The sequence below is a fragment of the Bos mutus genome, chromosome 9 (assembly GCF_027580195.1).
Source record: "Bos mutus isolate GX-2022 chromosome 9, NWIPB_WYAK_1.1, whole genome shotgun sequence".
In the NCBI taxonomy this organism is placed as follows: Eukaryota; Metazoa; Chordata; class Mammalia; order Artiodactyla; family Bovidae; genus Bos; species Bos mutus.
The window spans coordinates 98,462,382-98,485,273 of NC_091625.1; the positions used below are offsets into that span (position 1 = coordinate 98,462,382).

A 22,892-nucleotide genomic window follows, 5' to 3' on the forward strand; every position below is an offset into this window, starting at 1 on the left:
GGCCCACTTGACTTCACATTTCAGGATGTCTGGCTCTAGGTCAGTGATCACACCATCGTGATTATCTGGGTCATGAAAATCTTTTTTGTACAGTTCTTCTGTGTATTCTTGCCATCTCTTCTTAATACCTTCTGCTTCTGTTAGGTGCATACCATTTCTGTCCTTTTTCGAGCTCATCTTTGCATGAAATGTTCCTTTGGTATCTCTGATTTTCTTGAAGAGATCCCTAGTCTTTCCCATTCTGTTGTTTTCCTCTATTTCTTTGCATTGATCACTGAAGAAGGCTTTCTTATCTCTTCTTGCTATTCTTTGGAACTCTGCATTCAGATGTTTATATCTTTCCCTTTCTCCTTTGCTTTTCGCTTCTCTTCTCCAGACAGCCATTTTGGTTTTTTGCATTTCTTTTCTATGGGAATGGTCTTGATCCCTGTCTCCTGTACAATGTCACGAACCTCATTCCATCGTTCATCAGGCGTTCTATCTATCAGATCTAGGCCCTTAAATCTATTTCTCACTTCCACTGTATAATCATAAGGGATTTGATTTAGGTCATACCTGAATGGTCTAGTGGTTTTCCCTACTTTCTTCAATTTAAGTCTGAATTTGGCAATAAGGAGTTCATGGTCTGAGCCACAGTCAGCTCCTGGTCTTATTTTTGCTGACTGTATAGAGCTTCTCCATCTTTGGCTGCAAATATAATCAATCTGATTTCGGTGTTGACCATCTGGTGATGTCCATGTGTAGAGTCTTCTCTGTTTGTTATGACCAGTGCATTTTCTTGGCAAAACTCTATCAGTCTTTGCCCTGCTTCATTCCGTATTTCGAGGCCAAATTTGCCTGTTACTCCAGGTGTTTCTTGACTTCCTACTTTTGCATTCCAGTCCCCTATAATGAAAAGAACATCTTTTTTGGGTGTTAGTTCTAAAAGGTCTTGTAGGTCTTCATAGAACCGTTCAACTTCAGCTTCTTCAGCGTTACTGGTTGGGGCATAGACTTGGATTACTGTGATATTGAATGGTTTGTGTCACACGAGTGTATGTTCCTCGATTCTTTGTCTAGTCACAACAAAGATTTGGAGCAACGGACATTAAAGCCCTCGGCGCGTCACAGCTCTCAGGTCTTAGACAAATCGTGCTACAGCTCTTAGGCAAATCAGTGTTACAGCTCTATTTTATTTAGAAGATAGCAGGAGAGAGAGAGAGAGAAAGAAAGAAAAGAGCGCACGCACGCGGGAGAGAGAGTCCGAGAGAAAGCGCTTTGGCTCCTCCTTTTATATGTTTTTTTCCTCCAGCTGGGCCTGCCCTATGCAAATTGGACTTAGCCAGGAGTGCTGTTTGTTCTGCCTGAAGTCTTCACTCTGGTCCTTGGACCTTCTTTGACCTTCCTTGTCTTCTAGTCGCCGCCATTTTGAACTCCTTTTCCCTATTCTACCTACCTAACAGTTTGCCTTGGAAACGAACAGAGATCATTCTGTCGTTTTTGAGATTGCATCCAAGTACTGCATTTCGGACTTTTTTGTTGACCATGATGGCCACTCCATTTCTTCTGAGGGATTCCTGCCTGCAGTAGTAGATATAATGGTCATCTGAGTTAAATTCACCCATTCCAGTCCATTTCAGTTCGCTGATTCCTAGAATGTCAACATTCACTCTTGCCATCTCTTGTTTGACCACTTCCAATTTGCCTTGATTCATGGACCTGACATTCCAGGTTCCTATGCAATATTGCTCTTTACAGCATCCTACCTTGCTTCTATCACGCGAGTTTGTGTCACATCCACAGCTGGGTATTGTTTTTGCTTTGGCTCCATCCCTTCATTCTTTCTGGAGTTATTTCTCCACTGATCTCCAGTAGCATATTGGGCACCTACTGACCTGGGGAGTTTCTCTTTCAGTATCCTATCATTTTGCCTTTTCATACTGTTCATGGGGTTCTCAAGGCAAGAATAATGAAGTGGTTTGCCATTCCCTTCTCCAGGGGACCACATTCTGTCAAATCTCTCCACCATGACCTACCCGTCTTGGGTTGCCCCACGGGCATGGCTTAGTTTCATTGAGTTAGACAAGGCTGTGGTCCTAGTGTGATTAGATTGACTAGTTTTCTGTGAGTATGGTTTCAGTGTGTTTGCCCTCTGATGCCCTCTTGCAACACCTACTGTCTTACTTGGGTTTCTCTTACCTTGGGCGTGGGGTATCTCTTCACGGCTGCTCCAGCAAAGCGCAGCCATTGCTCCTTACCTTGGACGAGGGGTATCTCCTCACTGCCGCCCTTCCTGACCTTCCTTGGACGTGGGGTTGGTCCTCCCGGCAACCGCCCCTGGCCTCGGGCGTGGGGTTGCTCCTCCTGGCCGCTGCCCCTGGCCTCAGGCCTGGGGGCGTGGGGTATCCCCTCCCGGCCGCTGCCTCTGATCTTGGACACGGGGTAACTCCTCTCATCACTGCCCCTGACCTCGGACGCTGGGTATCTCCTCTCGGCCGCCCCCCCTGACCTCGGATGCAGGGTAGCTCCTCTTGGCCATTCCTGTGCCCGAGGACATAACTGCAGGACAGCACTGAACTGACTGCCTCTCTTCAGGTCCCTGGGAGACTTAAGGGATAGTGGAGGCTGAATTTGGACACAGCTTCAGAATCCTTCTCAACACCGCAGTTCAGCCAGGGGAGCCCAAGTTCAACCCAGTTTGCTCCACATGATCTCGGCAAGGGGCACCCAATGGTGTCCGGCCAGCAGCCCGCTGGGTCCTCCCTCTGGCACCCCTCAGGGCTACACCCCGACCCGTGGGCCTTCCACATTCTCTCTCCCACCACCGGGCAGTATGAGTGGCGGGCTTGTCCCTGGGAACTGCAAACAGGCCATCAGTACAGCCTCCTCCAAACCGGCCCCGGTGAATTTCCATGGCACCTGGGCTACTCAGAGGCATTTGAGTCTGTCCATCAATGAATCAGTCAACATCTGTGAGAACCTTCTACAGAGACCCTGAACCTCGGGAGAGGAAGGGAGAAATTCTTATCTTCATCTGATGAGAACTGCTGCATCCTGGCAGGGGTATCTGCTATAAAAAATTCAATTAAAAGCGCCTCAAGAAGTAGTCAGGCTTCCCTGGTGGCTCAGATGGTGCAGAGTCTGCCTGCAATGCAGGAGACCCGGGTTTGATCCCTGGGTGGGGAAGATCCCCTGGAGAAGAGAAGGGAAAACCACTCCAGTATCCTTGCCTGGGGATTTCCATGGACAGAGGAGCCCGGCGGGCTACAGTCCATGGGGTCGCAAAGAGTTGGACACGACTGAATGACTAACTCTTGCACTTTTAAGAATCAGACTTTTGGACTCTGTGGGAGAAGGCGAAGGTGGGATGATTTGAGAGAAGAGCATTGAAACATGTATATTACCATATGTGAAACAGATCACCAGTCTAAGTTCGATGCATGAAGCAGGGCACTCAAAGCTGGTGCTCTGGGACAACTCAGAGTGATGGGATGGGGAGGGAGGTGGGAGGGGGGTTCAGGATGGGGGACACATGTGCACCCATGGCTGATTCATGTCAATGTATGGCAAAAACCACTACAATATTGTAAAGTAATTAGCCTCCAACTAAAATAAATCAATTTTTTAAAAAAAGAAAGAGAACGCATATTGTCTCACGTCGCAAGTGCAGAGTCAACTCTTCAGGGCCAGTGAAAGCCGTGCTCAGTCACAGCTGCAGGCCCCAGGTGCCCCCAACTCCCTGAACTGCCTCCATCACATAAGCTGCCTGGGGTCCCCAGAGGGCGGGGTCCGCTGCAGGCACGTGTGGATCCTGGGACGGCCCCCTCTCACCTCCTCACTAGTGAGGAAGCCCTTTTCCAGGGAGGCCTGGCCAGCTTCCCAGTGCGCCCCTCAGGCTGAGAGATTACCTGCTGGAGACTACTAACCCACCGCCTTTGAGGGGCGAGGGGCCTCTAGGACTGGCTGGAACCACGGGGGCCTTCAAGGGACAGAAGCAAGGGATCCATTTCGAGGCCTTCACCTGTCCGCCCTCCGATGTGCACTCCCACTGCCCATGATTTCGGGGACCTCCTAGACTCCGCAAGTCTCCCCATAGACCTCACGTTAAGGTTCCCTAAGGGCCTGTGGGCCAGACACTCACCCACCGTGAGATGGACACAGTTCAGTTAGGAGCGGACACACAGGCCCTGGCCACACGAAGATCACCAGAGTAAGTGTGTAAACCGCTGCCCCAAGCCCACCGGGAGGGGGGTGGTCTGACCATGAGGGACAGAAAGAGGATGGTGAAAACAGACGGGATTCCAGGGGCAGGACAGGCGGGCGGAAGGCGTGGCCCGCAGGCGTTCCAGACCCAGAAAAAGCCTGGAGTTCTCACATGACGAGGGGTTTGCAGCTGTGGTTACAGCTCAGCCACTGCAGACCTACTGCTGTATTTGTGTTGAGTCCTTTTGATGACAGCGTGAGTTCTGAGAACAAAGCTTCCAGCCTGTGTAATGAGAGCTCAGAGCCTGAAATAGCTGCTCTTCGCATGCAAACACAGGGCCTGAGCCGAAGCTTTGACAGCGTGTTTTTGTCATTTGTAAAACTCAGAGGGTTCCTCCAAGACCACAGAACAGGTGAATGACCGAACATTTCTATTTGGCTAGTTCCGGCATGTATAATATTCTTGTAGTTATTTGCTGCTTTTCCCAAGTGACTTTCCTAGTGATTATTGAAGCTGTTTTGAGGAGTAAGCGTAATAGAGAATGATTTAGCTGATTGAAGGGTCGGCGTTCTGGGACTTCCCCAGTGGTTTTGTTCAATGGTTAAGAACCCGCCTTCCAGGGCAGGTAATGTGGGTTCAATCTCTGGTTTTTTAACTAAGATCCCACATCCCTAGGGGCAATTAAACCCTTGTGCTTGCAACTAAATAAAGCCCAAATGTCACAACAAAGACCCAAGGCAGCCAAAATAAGATAATAATGATAAATAAATAAATAAAAATTTGGAGGTCTTATAGGAAAGAGAGTGTCAGGGAACCAAGTGTCACTCTTGAGGAGTAAAGTTTTCTTTAGAGAGACATGTACACATGCTCAGTCAATATTTCTCGACTGAGTCAGGAAATGCCCCAAAAGGACACAGCTTCTCTTAACTGAATCCCTGAATTGGGTTTTTATATCCTGATTATTGGTCAATACAAAATGAATCATGAGGAGTTATTGATTCATAACATGTAATGTGGAAAAATGAGGATAGTTATATATATTTCAATGCATTTACTAATAAAACAATATACAGAAAATTATATCCAAACATCTTTATCAATTTAAAATGAATTGCATTTCTTATAGCTTCCTTTCATCTGCATCCATGTATATTTATATGCTATTTTCTAAATATTTGCAATTACCTCAATATATTGTCTCCTACTTTTGACTGCAGCCATGAAATTAAAAGATGCTTACTCCTTGGAAGGAAAGTTATGACTAACCTAGATAGCATATTCAAAAGCAGAGACATTACTTTGCCAACAAAGGTCCGTCTAGTCAAGGCTATGGTTTTTCCTGTGGTCATGTATGGATGTGAGAGTTGGACTGTGAAGAAGGCTGAGCGCCGAAGAATTGATGCTTCTGAACTGTGGTGTTGGAGAAGACTCTTGAGATTCCCTTGGACTGCAAGGAGATCCAACCAGTCCATTCTGAAGGAGATCAGCCCTGGGATTTCTTTGGAAGGAATGATGCTAAAGCTGAAACTCCAGTACTTTGGCCACCTCATGCGAAGAGGTGACTCATTGGAAAAGACTCTGATGCTGGGAGGGATTGGGGGCAGGAGGAAAAGGGGACGACAGAGGATGAGATGGCTGGATGGCATCACTGACTCGATGGACGTGAGTCTGAGTGAACTCCGGGAGTTGGTGATGGACAGGGAGGCCTGGCGTGCTGTGATTCATGGGGTCGCAAAGAGTCGGACATGACTGAGTGACTGAACTGAACTGAACTGAACTGAACATTATTTCACATGCACCTTATTTTGCAAATTCTCTAATTTTTGTTGTTGTTCAGTTACTCAGTCGTGTCCAACTCTTTGCAACCCCATGGACCACAGCATGCCAGGCTTCCCTGTCCTTCACTATCCCCTGGAGTCTGCTCAAACCCATGTCCATTGAGTTGATAAGGCCATCCAACCATCTCATCCTCTGTTGCACCCTTCTCCTCTTGCTCTCAGGGTCTTTTCCAATGAGTCATCTCTTCACATCAGGTGGCCAGAGTATTGGAGTTTCAGCTTCAGCATCAGTCCTTCCAATTAATATTCAGGGTTGATTTCCTTTAGGCTTAACTGGTTTGATCTCTTTGCTGTCCAAGGGACTCCCAAGAGTCTTCTTCAACATCACAGTTCAAAAGCATCAGTTCTTCAGCATTTCGCCTTCTTTATGGTCCAGCTCTCACATCCAGTACATCACTACTGGAAAAACTATAGCTTTGATTATATGGACCTTTGTCAGTAAGGTAATGTCTCTGCTTTTAAATATGCTATCTAGGTTGATCATAGCCTTTCTTCCAAGTTCAAGTGTCTTTTAATTTCATGGCTGCAGTCACTGACCTCAGTGATTTTGGAGTCCAAGAAAATAAAGTCTGTTACTGTTTCCATATTTCCCCCATCATTTGCCATGAAGTGATGGGACCAGATGCCATGATCCTTGTTTTTCGAATGTTGAGTTTTAAGTCAACATTTCATTCTCCTCTTTCACCTTCACCAAATGGTTCTTTAGTTCTTCATTTTATGCCATAACGGTGGTGTCATCTGCGTATCTGAGGTTATTGATATTTTTCCTGGCAATCTTGATTCCAGCTTGTGCTTCGTCCAGCCTGGCATTTTGCATGATGTACTCTGCATATAAGTTAAATAAGCGGGGTGACAATATACAGTCTTGATGTACTCTTTTCCCAATTTTGAACCAATCTGTCACTCCATGTCCAGTTCTAACTATTGCTTCTGGACCATAATACAGTCATTTTTAATTACCACATAGTATGTTACAGAGTTATTAGTCTATGACAAAGTAACTCTGTGGCTGAATTTTTGGATTTTTTAAATTCTTATAATCTTACCTGCATCAGTTCAGTCATTCAGTAGTGTCCGGCTCTTTGTGACCCCATGAACCGCAGCACACCAAACTTCCCTGTCCATCACCAACACCCAGAGTCCACCCAAACTCATGTCCATTGAGTTGATGTTGTCATCCAACCATCTCATCCTCTGTCGCCCCCTTCTCCTCCTTCTCTCAATCTTTCCCAGCATCAGGGTCTTTTCCAATGAGTCAGCTCTTCGCATCAGGTAGCCTAAGTATTGGAGTTTCAGCTTCAACATTAGTCCTTCCAATGAACACCCAGGACTGATCTCCTTTAGGATGGACTGCTTGGATCTCCTTGCAGTCCAAGGGACTCTCAAGAGTCGTCTCCAATATTATAAATCTAGCTTTCTCTTAACTTGAATAATCTCATTCTCAGGAACAGAATTACGACACCAAACTGTAGAATATCATGGCTCTTGTCAACGATTACTGAATTCTCTTCCAAAATATCAAATTTGCATCTTTATTCGTTGGCAGAAGGATGTCAATAAATGTCCATTGGCTCTGGACAGAGCAGGGTCCTTGCCCACACTTGATTACAGGCTCCTGATGACTAGAATGATGGGAGAACAGATTTCTGTTGTTTTCAGACCCCCCAGGTTATGGTACTTCATAACAGTGCCTTGGGAAGTGAACACAGCCTGTTTTCACCCATTCCTAAAAACTGATCCACATCACCATGATCATATATGGGAGGTACGGGTATGTTCGGAGAAGACAATGGCACCCCACTCCAGTACTCTTGCCTGGAAAATCCCATGGGCGGCTCCTGGTAGGCTGCAGTCCATGGGGTCGCTAAGAGGCGGACACGGCTGAGCGACTTCACTTTCACTTTTCACTTTCATGCATTGGAGAAGGAAATGGCAAGCCACTCCAGTGTTCTTGCCTGGAGAATCCCAGGGACAGGGAAGCCTGGTTGGCTTCCATCTATGGGATCGCACAGAGTTGGACACGACTGAAGCGACTTAGCAGCAGCAGCCACAGGTATGTTAACTGCAGAATAAACTACGGACCAGGACAAAGTGAACTTGGCTCTGTGCTCTGTCGGCAGCAGGGGCTGGCTGAGCGTGCAGGACCTGCTGGGTGCGGTGGCGACAGAGCTGAGCTGCCTGGAGGTCAGCACCGACGAGAGACGACCGGCCTGGACAGACAGGCGCGGGAGGCCTATAAGTCAGCAGAGGCAACAGCGGAGGTAAAAGGCCAGCCCCAGCTCATGGTCCCAGCAGTGCAGGCAGGACATCAAAGCTTGACCGCACATGGCAGAGGCTGTGCGGGAAGTGTCAGGGTCCTCCATACGGGGGGAGGATCAACCACCCATCAGGAGCTCAGGGTCCGGCTTTAGGACCCTTGTGTGAACAGGACCCAGTTCTCTGAGCAGCGCCTCCACTGATAGAACCTCTCCCAGCGGCCTCAGCTGCGGTGACAGGAGATGTGGACGCCGGAGGGTCTGTATCCCTGAGCGACGGCACCAGGGGCTCAGGAATCCCTCTGTCACCTCGGAGACGGGCCGAGGAGCCATGGTTCTCAGACCTTGGGGCTGGCAGGGCCCACCGGCTCCGGGGCTGTGGAGCAGAGCTGGGCCGGCCGCCAGCATCGGGCAGCACCCAGGGCGGTTCACGGGGCCGCAGGGGAGCCAGCGCCCCAGGGCCCAGACAGCCTGCTCCAGAGTCTCGGGGTTTGTGTCAGACCTTGCCGAGAGGACCCTGAACTCGCCCTCTAAACAGCAGTGACTGAGGCTTGGCCTGGAGCAGGGGCTCGAGGGCGGGGCTCTTTTTTTTTTTTAATTGGAGGCTAATTATTTTACAATATTGTAGTGGTTCTGCCATATATTGACATGAATCAGCCACGGTTGCACGTGTCCCCCATCCTGAACCCCGCTCCTGCCTCCCTCCCCACCCTACCCCGCAGGGTCATCCCAGTGCACCGGCCCTGCGCTCAGGGCCTGGCTTCTCACAGCTGGCTTTGGCAATGGCCTCAGCAAGACACAGAGCGAGAATCACCCCTGAGTCTTCAGATTTCTCTCACTTGTGCTCTTGGGCCAAAGCACAACTGTTTGATGCTCTTGTTTAGTGGCTAAGTGGTGTCTGACTCTTTGCGACCCCATGGACCGCAGCCCACCAGGCTCCTCTGTCCATGGGATTCTCCAGGCAAGAAGACTGGGGTGGGTTGCCATGCCCTCCTCCAGGGGATCTTCCTGACCTGGGGATCGAACCCACATCCCCTGTGTCTCCTGCATTGGCAGGTGGATTCTTTACCACTGAGCCACAGGGGAAGCTGGTACAACTATCTAAGGCTTCTTTTTTCTTCTCTCATCTGGAAAATGATATTATTACCTGCAAATTTAAAATGAAGATGGATAGATGTGAGTTATGGAAAAAATGCCTCTACATCAAAACATTCTATGTAACAAAAAGATCTGCTTCAAGTGACAGGTGGGATGTCAAAATCCCTCTATAAAATAAGGATGGGCACTTGTCACTGGGGCTCACTAAATCCTCGTATCAAGTAAAGTCAACATGTGTACTCAGTGCAATTATGATTACAGGCAAACAAAACATTTAAGACAATATGGACATACTTGATTATATGGAATTAAAAACTGTGGTGGTGTTTTAAAACTCAAATAACTGGAAGACACTAAGATAGGTAGAAGTTGTACCAAGAATATCATGAGGATTGTAGGGCTGTAGCGATTGCCTGGGGTCAGGGCTGGCATTTCCTCGCTCCGTGAGGTTGCCTAAACTATGTAAGTGTCAGAGACACTTATTTTCCCAACTATAAAATGGGGGTAATACTTCCTTAAAAGGTTGTGATAATGAAGTCACTCAGCACATAGTAACAACAAATGACGGTAACAAACAGCAAATAATAATAATGTGGTCACAGTAATTATTTTGGTGACAAATGACAGAGATTCAAAAGGAAAAATACATAAAGGGCCCTTAAATCTTCAGTCATATAGCTCAGTTCAGTTCAGTCGCTCAGATGTGTCCAACTCTTTGTGACCCCATGGACTGCAGCATGCCAGGCTTCCCTGTCCTCCACTATCTCCCAGAGTTTGCTCAAATGCATGTCCATTGAGTCCGTGATGCCATCCAACCATCTCATCCTCTGTTGTCCCCTTCTCTTCCTGCCTTCAGTCTTCTTCAGGATCAGGGTCTTTTCCAATGAGTCAGTTCTTCACATCAAGTGGCCAAAGTATTGGAGTTTCAGCTTCAGCATCAGTCCTTCTAGTGAATATTCAGGACTGATTTCCTTTAGGATGGACTGGTTGGATCTCCTTGGTGCCCAAGGGATAGAAGGATCCTTAGAAAATGGTCAGAAGAGTTCACAGTTTACAGAAATGGAAATAAAAGTTAATCGGTGAGCTCCATGAATGCTAGATACTAAAAAAATTAAAAAAAAACACTTTTACACACTAAACTCACTAGTAAAGAAGTAGGAAGTGGGACTTCCCTGGTAGTCCAGTGGTTAAGAATCTGCCTTCCGATGAAAGGGAAGAACGCTGGTCAGGAAACTGAGATCCCGTATTTCACGGAGCAAACTAAGCCCAAATGCCACAACTAGAGTCCAGGCATTGCAATGAGAGATCCTACATGCAGTAACTAAGGCCTGACACAGCCAAATAATGAATACAAGTAGCAAGTAATGCAAACATCAAGTATGATTATAATAATGGAGATGCTGGTAAAACTACTATCAACTAGGAATATACAGAATTTTCTAAGTACAAATTTATTATTTTTGAAGAGAATTTAGTAATTGTCATCAAGAGCCATAATAGTCTATAGTTTAGTGCCGTAATTCTGTTCCTGAGGATGCGATTATTCTCATTATTATTCAGAGATATCTTCCTGACCCGGGGTTCGAACCCTCCTCGTCTCTTGCATCTCCTGCATCAGCAGGTGGATTCTTCACCATTCACGCCACCTGGGAAGACCTGGACCAGTTTAGTGCCACCCTAATGGACTCGACTCGATGACACCTCCGAAGATCCTATTCTGATAAAGCGGCCCTCACAGCACTGTTGGTTAGGGCTTCCATCTGACTTCTGGGGAGACCTCTGAACTGTAACAAGCAGAGTCTGCCTTTGGCCCCTCCCACAACACGCTGCTCTGGGTTCCCATCCCCACCCTCACCGGAAGTCCTCCTTTCCCTGGGTCCCCTCCCCGCTCCCCTGCCCTCTTCAGACCGGACCCCAGCATGAAGCAGGAGGCAGGATCAGTGCGTGATGGGATAGGATCAGAGTTAGGTCTTACACCAAAAACTGACACACTGGTGATGGAGCTTTCTGCATCCATGAAGCAAGATTGTGCGTATGTGGGAATAGGGGGGACGGATGTTAGGGGGTCTCGAAACCATTTCAGGTTTGCTGACACGGAGGCCACACTGATGCTGGGACGAGGATGTCCCCAGGCTCTGAGCGGCCCTCCTGGCTCTGTTCTGCACTTCAGACTGGAGGACTCATCCTCTGGGGTTGCAGGTCTGGGAACATGAGAGACGGGCTGGTGGCGACTCTCAGCAGCCGTGAGTCTGGAGCTCGAGGCAGCTCAGACGTCCTTGCTGTGCCTTTCTTGGGACCTAACACTGCATACGTGGCCCCCAGCATGCCGGGCGCCTCCATGGCCAAAGCCTGGCCTCCAGGAGGACCAGAGAGGACAGGCCTCTGCAGGCGGGAGGAGGGAGGGGGGTGGGGAGGCCTTGAGTCAGGGTCACCCCCACCCCGCGCCCCCTCCCCGTCCTCCTGGAGGCTGGCGACCCCGCCCAGGGCTCCCTGAGAGTCAGCGCCCCTCGGCCACGCCGTGGCCAACGCCCGGGTCTCAGCAGCATGTTGAACATGTCACATCCAAAGCTTCCTAAAAATAAGAGCTGACGTCATGCAGCTGACGGATGGAAAGCTCGAGGTGGAAGGGCAAAAAGAACGCAAATCCCCTGGAGCGGTTTCACTCCACAGTCTCTGGGGACAGGGAAGACCCCCACCACCCCCCACCCCCACCCCCGCCCCGCCCCAGTGCCCACAATGGTGCCCTTTGACCTCGGAGAGACCCAGGGGGCTGTCATCGTCTACACGGTTCTCAGGGACACAGCCCAGGGAGCTCAAGGAGGAAACGGTCCCCAGCATCGTTCTCCCTGCCCCTCGACGTGGGAACAGGCGTGGGATCAGCGCCCAGGAGAAGTTCTGGTGGGCAAAGGCCTGGCATACCGCCTCTTGGAATATTTTTATTTTCTGAACCTTAGCACACTGGAAGCTCGTAACATGACCAAGCGGTTATGAGCTCAAAAGCTTTACGAGAGCTTTCCTCCGAGTACTCGTTAATGTGGTCCTTGAACGCAACCTCGGAATCAGAGTCCCCAGCTGGAGCTCTAAACAGGCCTGCTGAGCCCTTGACGGTGGAGCAGCTCCAGCTGAAGGGCCGCCTTGTCCCGGGCTTCTGCCCGCAAAGCCCGTCGAGGGAAGGGCGCAGGGGAGGAGGGGGACACAGACAGCTTTGGAAAATGCGTTTCCTGGCTTTAAAATCTCAGGGGCTCAGGGCAGGAGTGGGCCATACCCAGAGGGAGCACCGTGGAGCGGTCCAGTCACATTCTAACTAATAAGCACTGCAGAGCCACCTCCCAGCCCTTAGCTGGCATAAATCCCATCAGTTAACCCATCCATGGAGAGGAAGGGCTCCCCAGGTGGCACTTGTGGTAAAGAACCCACCTGCCAGTGCAGGAGGTGTAAGAGACAAGGGTTCAAACCCTGGGTGGGGAGATCCCCTGGAGGAGGGCATGGCAACCCACTCCAGTATTCTTGCCTGGAGAACCCCATGGACAGAGGAGCCTGGCGGGCTGCAGTCCATGGGGTCACACAGGGTCGGACACGACCGAACTGACTTAGCGTGCACATAGCACGTGTGCAGAGAAGCCCGCCCGCCCCACCCCCCCAAACCCGAGACCTGAGGCTCTTTCTCTGGCAGCCTCACCTGGTGACTCACAGTGGGCTGTGCCTTCCTGCCTAGAGCCCGCCTTTGGGCGACCTTCCGGAAATGTATCTAGTTGAGGGTGGCTTGGAGGGATATTCTGGGGAGACAGCTGTTGATGATCCGAGCCCAGAGGGCTGGCCTGCAGGCAGAGCTGGCGAGTGTGGGCAGGGGAGGGGGGACAGCAGGGGTCCCCAGCAGAAGGCTGCCCATATCCCCTGCTGAGTGAAGGGTGAGCGAAGGCTGGCCTCTCCACTGCTGCAGAGGGTGGAGGCGAGGTCAGGCGGGTCCTACTAGGCTATTTCCCAAGATGAAATTTCAGATCCTAAATGAGGCGTTCCTCCTCCCAGGGCTCTGTCACTCACTCAGCAGCAAGTGGTGGCTGCGGACACAGAGCTCAGGGCAGGAGCCCCTACCATCTATTGTGGTGACACCCGAACCTTCTCTTGCAGGGCCTTCTTCCCTGCTTGACTAAAGCGTGTTTCCTGAGACTTTTTTCCCACTTTATTCTGAAATGTTGGGGGTGGGGAAGGATGAGTAGAATATTTGGTCAAATAAGATCAGGAAATACTACATATTAAATTTCTCTTTGGGGTTCTATAATGTACATTAGTACATTTTAAAAAATCCAAAAATTTGTATAATAAAGGAACCTATTTAACTTTTACTTAAACCCAATATTTCTGAATTTATTTATTAAGAAAGGATATTTTTCAGGAAATTGGTAGACAGAACAACATCCCCTCAAGGACGTCCATGCCCTGATTCTCAGAACCTATGACATTGTGACCACATGTGGCAGAAAGGATTTTGCTAATATAATAAAGGTAAGGGTCTTGAGATGGGAAGATTTCCCCAGATTATCCTGGTGGGCCTGAAACTGAAAAGTGAAAGCTGCTCAGTGTGTCAGACTCTTTGCGACCCCACGGACTATACCATCCATAGAATTCTCCAGGCCAGAATACTAGAGTGGGTAACTTTTCCCTTGTCCAGGGGATCTTCCAAACCCCCAGATCGAACCCAGGTCTCCCACATTGCATGAGGATTCTTTACCAGCTGAGCTACCTGATGGACCTAGTCCTGTGAATGAGTCGGAGCATCTGGTCCAGACCCCTGACCAAGGTCCAGGTGGCTTGCCAGCTGTCTTTGTGACCTGGGCTCATAGCATTGTCACTGTGATCTCTGCCTCCATATTCACTTGACTTTTGTTTCCAAATGTTCTTTTTTATAAGGACCCTGGCCACATCAGATTAAGGACCACCCAAGGACCTCATGCTGGGAAAGATCGAAGGCAAAAGGAGAAGAGGGTGAGATGGTTAGATGGTTAGATGGCATCATCAATTCAATGAATTTGAACTCGGGCAAACTTGGAGATGGCTTCCCCGATAGCTCAACTGGTAAAGAATCCAATGTGGTCTTGCAATGCGGGAGACCTGGGTTCGATCCCTGGGTTGTGAAGATCCCTTAGAGACAGGAAAGGCTACATACTTCAGTATTCTGGTCTGGAGAATTCCATGGACTGTATAGTCCATGGGGTCGCAAAGAGTTGGACACGACTGAGCGACTTTCACTTTCTTTTTCAAACTTGGAGATAGTGAAGGACAGGGAGGCCTGGTGTGCTGTAGTCCATGGGGTCGCAAAGAATCAGCACAACTTGGCAGCTGAACACCAACACACCTGCGATGGGTCTGTTTTCAATCAGTTTTACATGAAAAAAAGAAAAGGATGAGTTGACTCTTTGGTCAAGTGAGGCCTTAGTGCTCAGGGCTTAACTTAGCAAAGGGGGCCTCGGGGTACTCAACTCAACCCCTCACGCTTAGTGACAGAACCCTTGCTTCTGACTGAAGTGGCAACATGGCCAGTGAGAATTACTTCTCTCTCCACAAGTCCCTTGATCTGGAAGTGGCTGTGACACCCAGCAAAGGAAGTGCAAGTACAGTTCCTTGGGGAGGGCTGTCGGAAGGACCAGGGCAGCTCTTCACCGGTCACCTCTTTCCTTCCTGAGCCCAGGGTAACATGGCCGTCCTGCTGCGGTAGGGATAAAAGCCGTGGGTGGAAATGGTGGGTGAGGCTCAAGAGGAGCCGGGGGCCCTGGGGGCTTCCGTGAGCCTCTGTGCTCTCTCCGGATGGACCCCTTGTCACGTGAGGTGATAACCTCTCCTTTGTAGGTCAGGGGTTGTCAACCAGGAGCAGTTTCCCTCCACCCCAGAGAGACCGATGGAGGCATTTGTGGCTCTCACAGCTGGTGAGGGTCCTGCTAGTACCAGGCATGCTGTGGACCCAGAAACCCTCCACCCCATTCAACAGAGCAATATCCGCCCCCGAAGTCACAAGGCCGAGGTTTGAGAAAGACAGTTTCAAGTCACCTGGCAGCTTTTTTGTTAGCCCTCATTTAGGAAGTAGTAGGAGACACAGGAAGAAGTTTCCTTTACAACAACAACAAAAAAATGGATCCTCTGATTGGGAAGACTCATTGGGTGTCCCCTCAGAGGATAATTTGGCATCACAGCACAGCCCTTGTGTACAGAAAGAACACGCTCAAAGGTCGGATAAGGAGTGGTCCCCATGACGTGGACACAGCACGTGCTCTGAGCCTGAGGGCCCCCGTCACTGCACGGTGTATTTAGGGGTCTCAGGGCACTGCTGAGGGGTTAGGAAGAAACCCTTTCCCATGATACCCTAGAGATTAAAAGTAAGTGCCCTCCCTTCACACGACCCCAGCAATAGTTACCAAGCTGTTTTTCCACAAGTTTCCAGAGTCCTTTGACACAGATAGTATATACGTTGGACTTTTTCCAGGTTAACACGTGGACCCATCACTTTAAATTTAAAGGTTCTTCACCTGGAGAAACATCAGAGTTTGAGTAACAGTATACTGAGCATATCTTGCTCCTTGGAAGAAAAGTTATGACCAAACAATATAGCATATTAAAAAGCAGAGACATTACTTTGCCAACAAAGGTCCGTCTAGTCAAGGCTATGGTTTTTCCAATAGTCATGTATGGATGAGACAGCTGGACTATAAAGAAAGCTGAGTGCCAAAGAATTGATACTTTTGAACTGTGGTGTTGGAGAAGACTCTTGAGAGTCCCTTGGACTACAAGGAGATCCAACCAGTCCATCCTAAAGGAAATCAGTCCTGGGTGTTCATTGGAAGGACTGATGCTGAAGCTGAAACTCCAATACTTTGGCCACCTCATGCAAAGAGTTGATTCATTTGAAAAGACTCTGATGCTGAGAAAGATTGAAGGCAGGAGGAAAAGGGGACGACAGGGGATGGGATGGTTGGATGGCATCACCAACTCAATGGACATGAGTTTGAGTAAACTCTGGGAGTTGGTAATGGACAGGGAGGCCTAGCGTGCTGCAGTCCATGGGATCACAAAGAGTCGGACAAGACTGAGTGACTGAACTGAACTGAACTGAGTGTATCAGTTGAAAGCAACTATTTACTACTTAAAAATAAATGCATCCTGAGTCTCACAACATTGAAATCTTGGTAATTTACTCCTTAAGCCCCTCCCCCACTGGGCCCTCCCCCAGCCACCGTCTTCCAATTCCAGCTCCCTTCTGGGCCCCCTATACCCTAAGCCATCGGCCAGCCGGTAAGCCCTCTGGCGTCAGGATTCTTCCCTCATCCCCTAATGCCATTCTCATTCCACCCCTCCAAATCCATCTGCCATTTTTCCAACTGTCAGAGCCCTGCTCATTAACCGACTGGTTAACCTGATAATCTCAGTTCAAACAAAGGTGTTTCCAGCTGGGAGTGGGTTTCTTTCCCAGTGCCTTCTCTCCAGCACCTGGAGTATGGTTTGTGTTTAAACAGGAGCCTTCAAAGGACACAACCTCTCTACCAAGTGGTGGCTGGAGTTTCATTCATCGATGTAGGTCAGTGGGGACGATAACTTTGATTGAGGAGCTTCTTCAGGACCCACCACACCTTAATGACAGACCCGTGTGCTGAGTGGACTTCCAGGTGGTTCAGTGGTATAGAACCTGCCTGCCAATGTGCATTTGATCTCCGGGTCAGGAAAATCCCCTGGAGGAGGAAATGGCAACCCACTGCAGTATTCTTGCCTGGAGAATCCTGTGGACAGAAAAGCCTGGTGCGCTACAGTCCATGGGGTCACAAAGAGGCACTCACATGCAATGTCACATCCTCACAGCGACCAGGAAGGGAGGACATAAGTGTCTACATTTTGCAAATTTGGAGAAAGCAGGTCACAGAGATTGACCAGTTTTCTTTCCCAACAAACCCAGGTGTGTCTTTCATCCAGGCAAGCCCTCCACCCGGCCTTGCATCCAGTTGGCCTCTTGTCGGATCCCCTTTAGAAGTCAACCAGTTGTCCGGCCGTCCAGCCCAGGTGGGCTCACAACATCTGCTTCCACGTTGCAGAAGAGGCCTTGGTCCGTGGTGAGCCTTCGATGGTGCCTCCCTTTTTGCTCTCCTCTGAGATGACCTCCTCAGCCGTCCTTCCCAGCTCTCTGCCTACTGAGACCTGCTAAGATGTTCAGGTGAGACAGAAGCTGATTCACCAGTGCCCTGTCTCTTCTCCTAGGCTATCCTCATGTTCATGTATGAACCTGCTTCTGAACTCTGCAGCCCAGAGAAGACTCGGCAAAGCTGGGGGGCCACTGTGCCTGCAGGCTCCCCTGCTGGGGGGCCACCCCTCAGCCCACCTAAGGAATTCCACACAGGGCATGGTCCAGTCTTTGTGTCAGCCAGCCTTCACCAGTACCCCTCATCCCTCCCACCATGTGGATCATCAGAATCAAAGCCCAGGGTCGGGCTGGAATCCTGTACTTCCCTTTTCCCCCAAAATATCTACCTTGAAAGAATTTTTGCAAATCAAATCATAAGCGCATTAGAGTTAATTATATACTATTAAATTCACTGCTGTGGCAAAGCCTTGGAAAATGAAGAATCTTTTTCTAATTAAAATAAACAAATTTCAGTTCACCTCTTTGCTTTCCTTCTCTGTAACACCCTCTGAGTGAAAATTAGACACAATCCTATACCCAAATATGTTGCAAAACAAAGGTTAGACATCTAAGAAACATCTCATGAACCAGAACTCTTGACCCTTTTTAAGCATCTTCAAGAATGGATTTCAGCCTGTACTTTTCTTCCAGAAGATTTCAAGGGTTTGGGGAGCTGGAGGAAGTGGAGGTTTGGAGGGCGGGGGGTTGGACACAAAACAGCTAACCATACACTCTCCATCCTGGGATTGGAAACATGGCCATAGTCAGAATCTCTGAAGCAAGAATGAACCAGAGTCTTCTCTGAGTCCAGGGGAGACTAGCGTGATAATAAAGCCTGCATATTCAATTCTGCAACTGCACTTGGGCTCCGTTTATGTAATTTGCATAGGAATTTCAGGAATGTGAGGGTGTGAACTATTAGCAACTCCCTATATAATTATTAAGGGACTTTTTTTTTTTTGCAGAGTCAAAAATTGTTACGGAGCTTAAATTCAGGCTCAGAGGAATATTTCATCAGGTTTTCTTTAAGTTTCAGACCAGTGGAAATCAACTAATAATGGAGCTCACTTTGGTAAAAAGTGATAAGGCTGAGGTTTCTGATTAGAACTCCAAATGCCTTAAATAGCTCCCGTAATTAATTATTAAGAGAAGTAGCTTTCTTTTCCATGGAGAAGACTAGAGCTGTGAGAAAGGGGGAAATAGAAGATGTCAGTACAGGAACTTTGGGGGCAGCGAGAGCTTTAAACGGGATTCACGTGGGTCAGCATTTCAGGACTGGAGATCCTCCTTGTGAGGAAGTGCCTCCAGGAGACATTTTCACCCTCAAAATGTCATGAGAAAGAAAGTGCCGTTCTTCCTTTCAGCTGAAACCGTTCACTGCTGGGGGCCAGGAGGGAAATCAGACCCTCGTTCGTGTGTTTCCTGGCTGTGGTTCCCAGACACCGGTCTGCCTCACGGAAAACACGTGCCAGACACAGGACGACTGGTCTCGCAGCCGCACGGGAGGGTCTAGACGGTGCCCGGGGGCAGCACCCAGGCTGTGAAGGGGTGAAGAACCCACGCAGCCAGCTAGATTCATTTCCTATTTTTTGATTCTTGGAGGCCAACTTTCATTTCCCCAAAGTACATGCCGCGTTGGCATGAAGCTCCCAGCCCGGCCACCCCTGGCAGGAGCTGTGCACAGAACCTCGAGATGTGGTACAGACTTAGAGAATGGACTTAGGGTTTGCCAAGAGGGAAGGAACAGGGGGAAGGGATAGTTCAGGAGTTTGGGATGGACATGTACACACTGCTGTATTCAAGATGGATGACCAACAAGGACCTGCTGGGCAGCACAGGGAACTCTGCTCAGTGTTATGTGGCAGCCTGGAAGGGAGGGGGGTTTAGGGAAGACTGGATAGATGTATATGTACGGTTGAGTCGCTTTCTGTCTGCCTGAAACTATGACAACCTTGTTAATTGGCCATGCCTGCTCAGTCGCTGCAGTCCTGTCCGACTCTCTGCGACCCTATGGACTGTAGCCCATGAGGCTGCTCAGTGCATTGAATTCCCCAGGCCAGAATACCAAAGTGGGTTGCCATGCCCTCCTGCAGACTTTACTTGGTTCTACTCTAATATAAAATAAAAAGTTTAAAAAAAAAAAACAAAAACAAACCCTTGAGATTTGGGACTAAAGGCTTTAGAAGCACAAAATTCCACCAGCTCCTGGACCTGAGACCCGGAGGCATTGTCTCCTCGTGGCCATACTTCCGGGAACCTGGCTGGACAGCGGATTCCGGGTGGACAGAGCTAGGACAGCAGGTGTCCTGCGGCTGGTGTGTGCATCTGTGTCGCTCTGCACATCTGTGAGGCACGTGCGCTCTGGGCTTTGTTAGCAAGAACAAAAATCATGATGGCCTTCCGACACCCTCGGGCTTAACGTGTAGCTCTTTTCTTTTTTTCCTGCTTGGCTGCAAATGTACAGAGGAAGTGAATCTCCACTGCTGATGACCTCATTTCCACTGTTTCTCAATGAGGTGCTGGCCTGCCAGAAGGGCGCTTACTCAGCCGGTCACTGGGCCGAGGGGCGTGGAAGGAGCTGCAGGCAGGGAGGGTGGCCTCATCGCCCTGGGCTCCGCTGACCCCAGCCCCGCAGGCCTCTGCCCTCAGGAGAGTGGTTGGTTGGGGGCCCTTCCTGAGATGAAGCGAAGAGAAGTAGCTACTCCCAAACATGAAGAGCGCGGGTGGACGGGATCCGCTGGACGGGGCGGGGGCTCTGGTTCTGTGCACAGATACCGGTGCCGTGACATTGACAGAGGTTTCCTGTGTTTATGCCATGGAAATGAATCACCCAACAGAATCAGCAAAACATCTATTATTGATGACGTTGGCCAAACCGGAGCTAAACTGACTCTTTATCCAGATCCAGTGACCATGAAAAATGACTTTTATTAAATCAATAGATCAATTCAAAGCCAATAAGTCAAGGCATCCAGAGGTCGATCAAAACAGTGTTTTAGCACAGGGAGCACAGAGGTCAGGTCTGCACAAGGCTGAACATTTCCAACACACCAGGACCACCTACGAGCGAGAGGAAAGTTAAAAACGATATGCTTTTAAATGAACTGTACTTCAGTAAAAAATTTTTAAACATCAATTATATCTCAATAAAATATCATTTCTTCAATTTTGAAGAAAAATAGAGACAGGCACTGATTTGCAGTTACAGACATTGTATACGTGATGCAAAGAGGTGATACACACCGAGAGCTCTGTAGAGAGCAGCTCTCACTGATGGTAAAGCGCTTCTCCCCAGCAAAGCCCCGTGCCAGGCATTTTCCGTCTCATCCAGTCCTCCTGTGGCTTGTGTCCAATTTGCAGTTGGTAGTAGCCCCATTTCACACGTGAGAAAGTCGGGGCTCCAGGCAGGGTTGGAGGGTGGCGAAGAGCAGAATGTGGACACATGGAGACCAGATTCCTGACCACTGGGGGGTCTGTGTGCAGCGGTTTCCCGCTGCGGCCGTGGGGTGGGGGGAGGACGTCTGCGCCTCAGGACGCTCCGGGGCCCTCCTCAACCCCCCACCTTCCCTCACCCCCTCACCTCCCCCCCCCCACCCCCCCACCTCCCTACCTGCCCCCAGCCCCCCACCTCCCCACCCCCCCACCCCCCCACCTCCCTACCTGCCCCCAGCCCCCCATCCAGCCTGCTCACCACAGGCCTCTTGAGACCTCTGGTCCCAGCTGACTGGACCCGGCCTCCCCAAAGCTGGTGTCTGATCCTCTCCACACACACGCTCACATTGTCTCACATACACACACGTACACGGACAGGCACACAGACAGACACACACACAAACACATAGGCTGACACACACACTGTCTCATACACATACATATGTGAACAGACACACACTGCCTCATACACAAGCATAGGCCTGCACACACACTGTGTCTTACACACACACTCACACTGTCTCACACACATACTCACACATACATGGACAGACACATATACTGCTTTACACACATACACATGCATAGGCCAATATGCACACTCTCACTCTGTCTTACACACTCACACTGCCTCACACAGAGACACACATACACACACACTCCATCTCACACACATACACACACAGTCACACACACACACAGAGGCCAACACACACCCTGTTTTACACACACACACACACACACACACTGAGACTGTTTCACACACACATACATACATGGACTGGCACACAGGCACACACATCCACTCACACTGCCTTACACACATACACACTCACAAATGTAGGCACACACATGAGCACATGCACACCATCAACACGCACTGTCACACCCTAGCCACACACCCACAGGGGTTCGCTCTCACAGCAGCCAGGACCCCAGGCCATCCAGTGAGACCCGGGTGCTTTCCTCCTTACATCCCTCCCCCATCCCTGCCCCATCATGGGCTCGAATCGCAGGCGGAAGATTGAGAAACACCATGACTCTCTCATGTGAACGCTCGGAAAGGAAAGCACCAACGGGGGTGATGTTGAAATAAGAAAGGGGAGCGGGTTCTGAAGATGGCCCTGGGTAAATCAGAGAGAGACCGATGCGTGCTGAGGGCCGGGGGAGCTGGGTGAGCGCGATCAAGAAAGAAACGGAAATGCTATGACAATTTCTTTCAAAGCTGACATCTGAGAAGAGCAGGGTTTTGAAGCGGGGGTTGGGCTTTCTGAGGACAATCTCTGCTCGGGAACTTAAAAAACTTCTCTGAGAGCATTAGGGAGCTCACAGGCCAGGCAGCGGTGTAGACGCTGTGTCTTACACTCTTCAGCAAGGCCTCTCGTGAGGGGCTTTATGGATTTCTGTTTGCACAGTGGATTCAAACCCACTTAGGTAAACCTCAGGTTGGCGGATGAGACCTTGGATGAGACAGTGAGACAGAAGCCACACGGTGGAGGATAAGCTTCAACGAAGATGCAAACAACACGGGTTCCTGTTGTAGGGAAGGGGCGGGTTGGAGGGGGTGCTTGAAACTGTTACCCATACAAAGACAAACTGAAGAAACGAACATTGCTCCTTATTAGACACTCACATGTCAATCGATACTTCACCAAGCAACATAGAGGGGAAAATTTGCCCAAATAACGCTTTCAGATCAGATCAGATCAGTCGCTCAGTCGTGTCTGACTCTTTGCAACCCCATGAATCGCAGCACGCCAGGCCTCCCTGTCCATCACCAACTCCTGGAGTTCACTCAGACTCACGTCCATCGAGTCAGTGATGCCATCCAGCCATCTCATCCTCTGTCGTCCCCTTCTCCTCTTGCCCCCAATCCCTCCCAGCTTCAGAGTCTTTTCCAATGAGTCAACTCTTCGCATGAGGTGGCC

The 22,892-nt window shown here is 49.6% G+C and overlaps 1 long non-coding RNA gene across 1 annotated transcript; it reads left to right on the forward strand.

Moving 5' to 3' along the window:
* The first annotated feature begins 4,452 nt into the window (after positions 1 to 4,452).
* Positions 4,453 to 17,906, forward strand: LOC138989243 (uncharacterized). Its single transcript, XR_011465487.1, has 4 exons — positions 4,453 to 4,595; positions 8,142 to 8,282; positions 17,328 to 17,464; positions 17,610 to 17,906. It is a non-coding gene; the product is annotated as an uncharacterized lncRNA (long non-coding RNA).
* Positions 17,907 to 22,892: the final 4,986 nt, after the last annotated feature.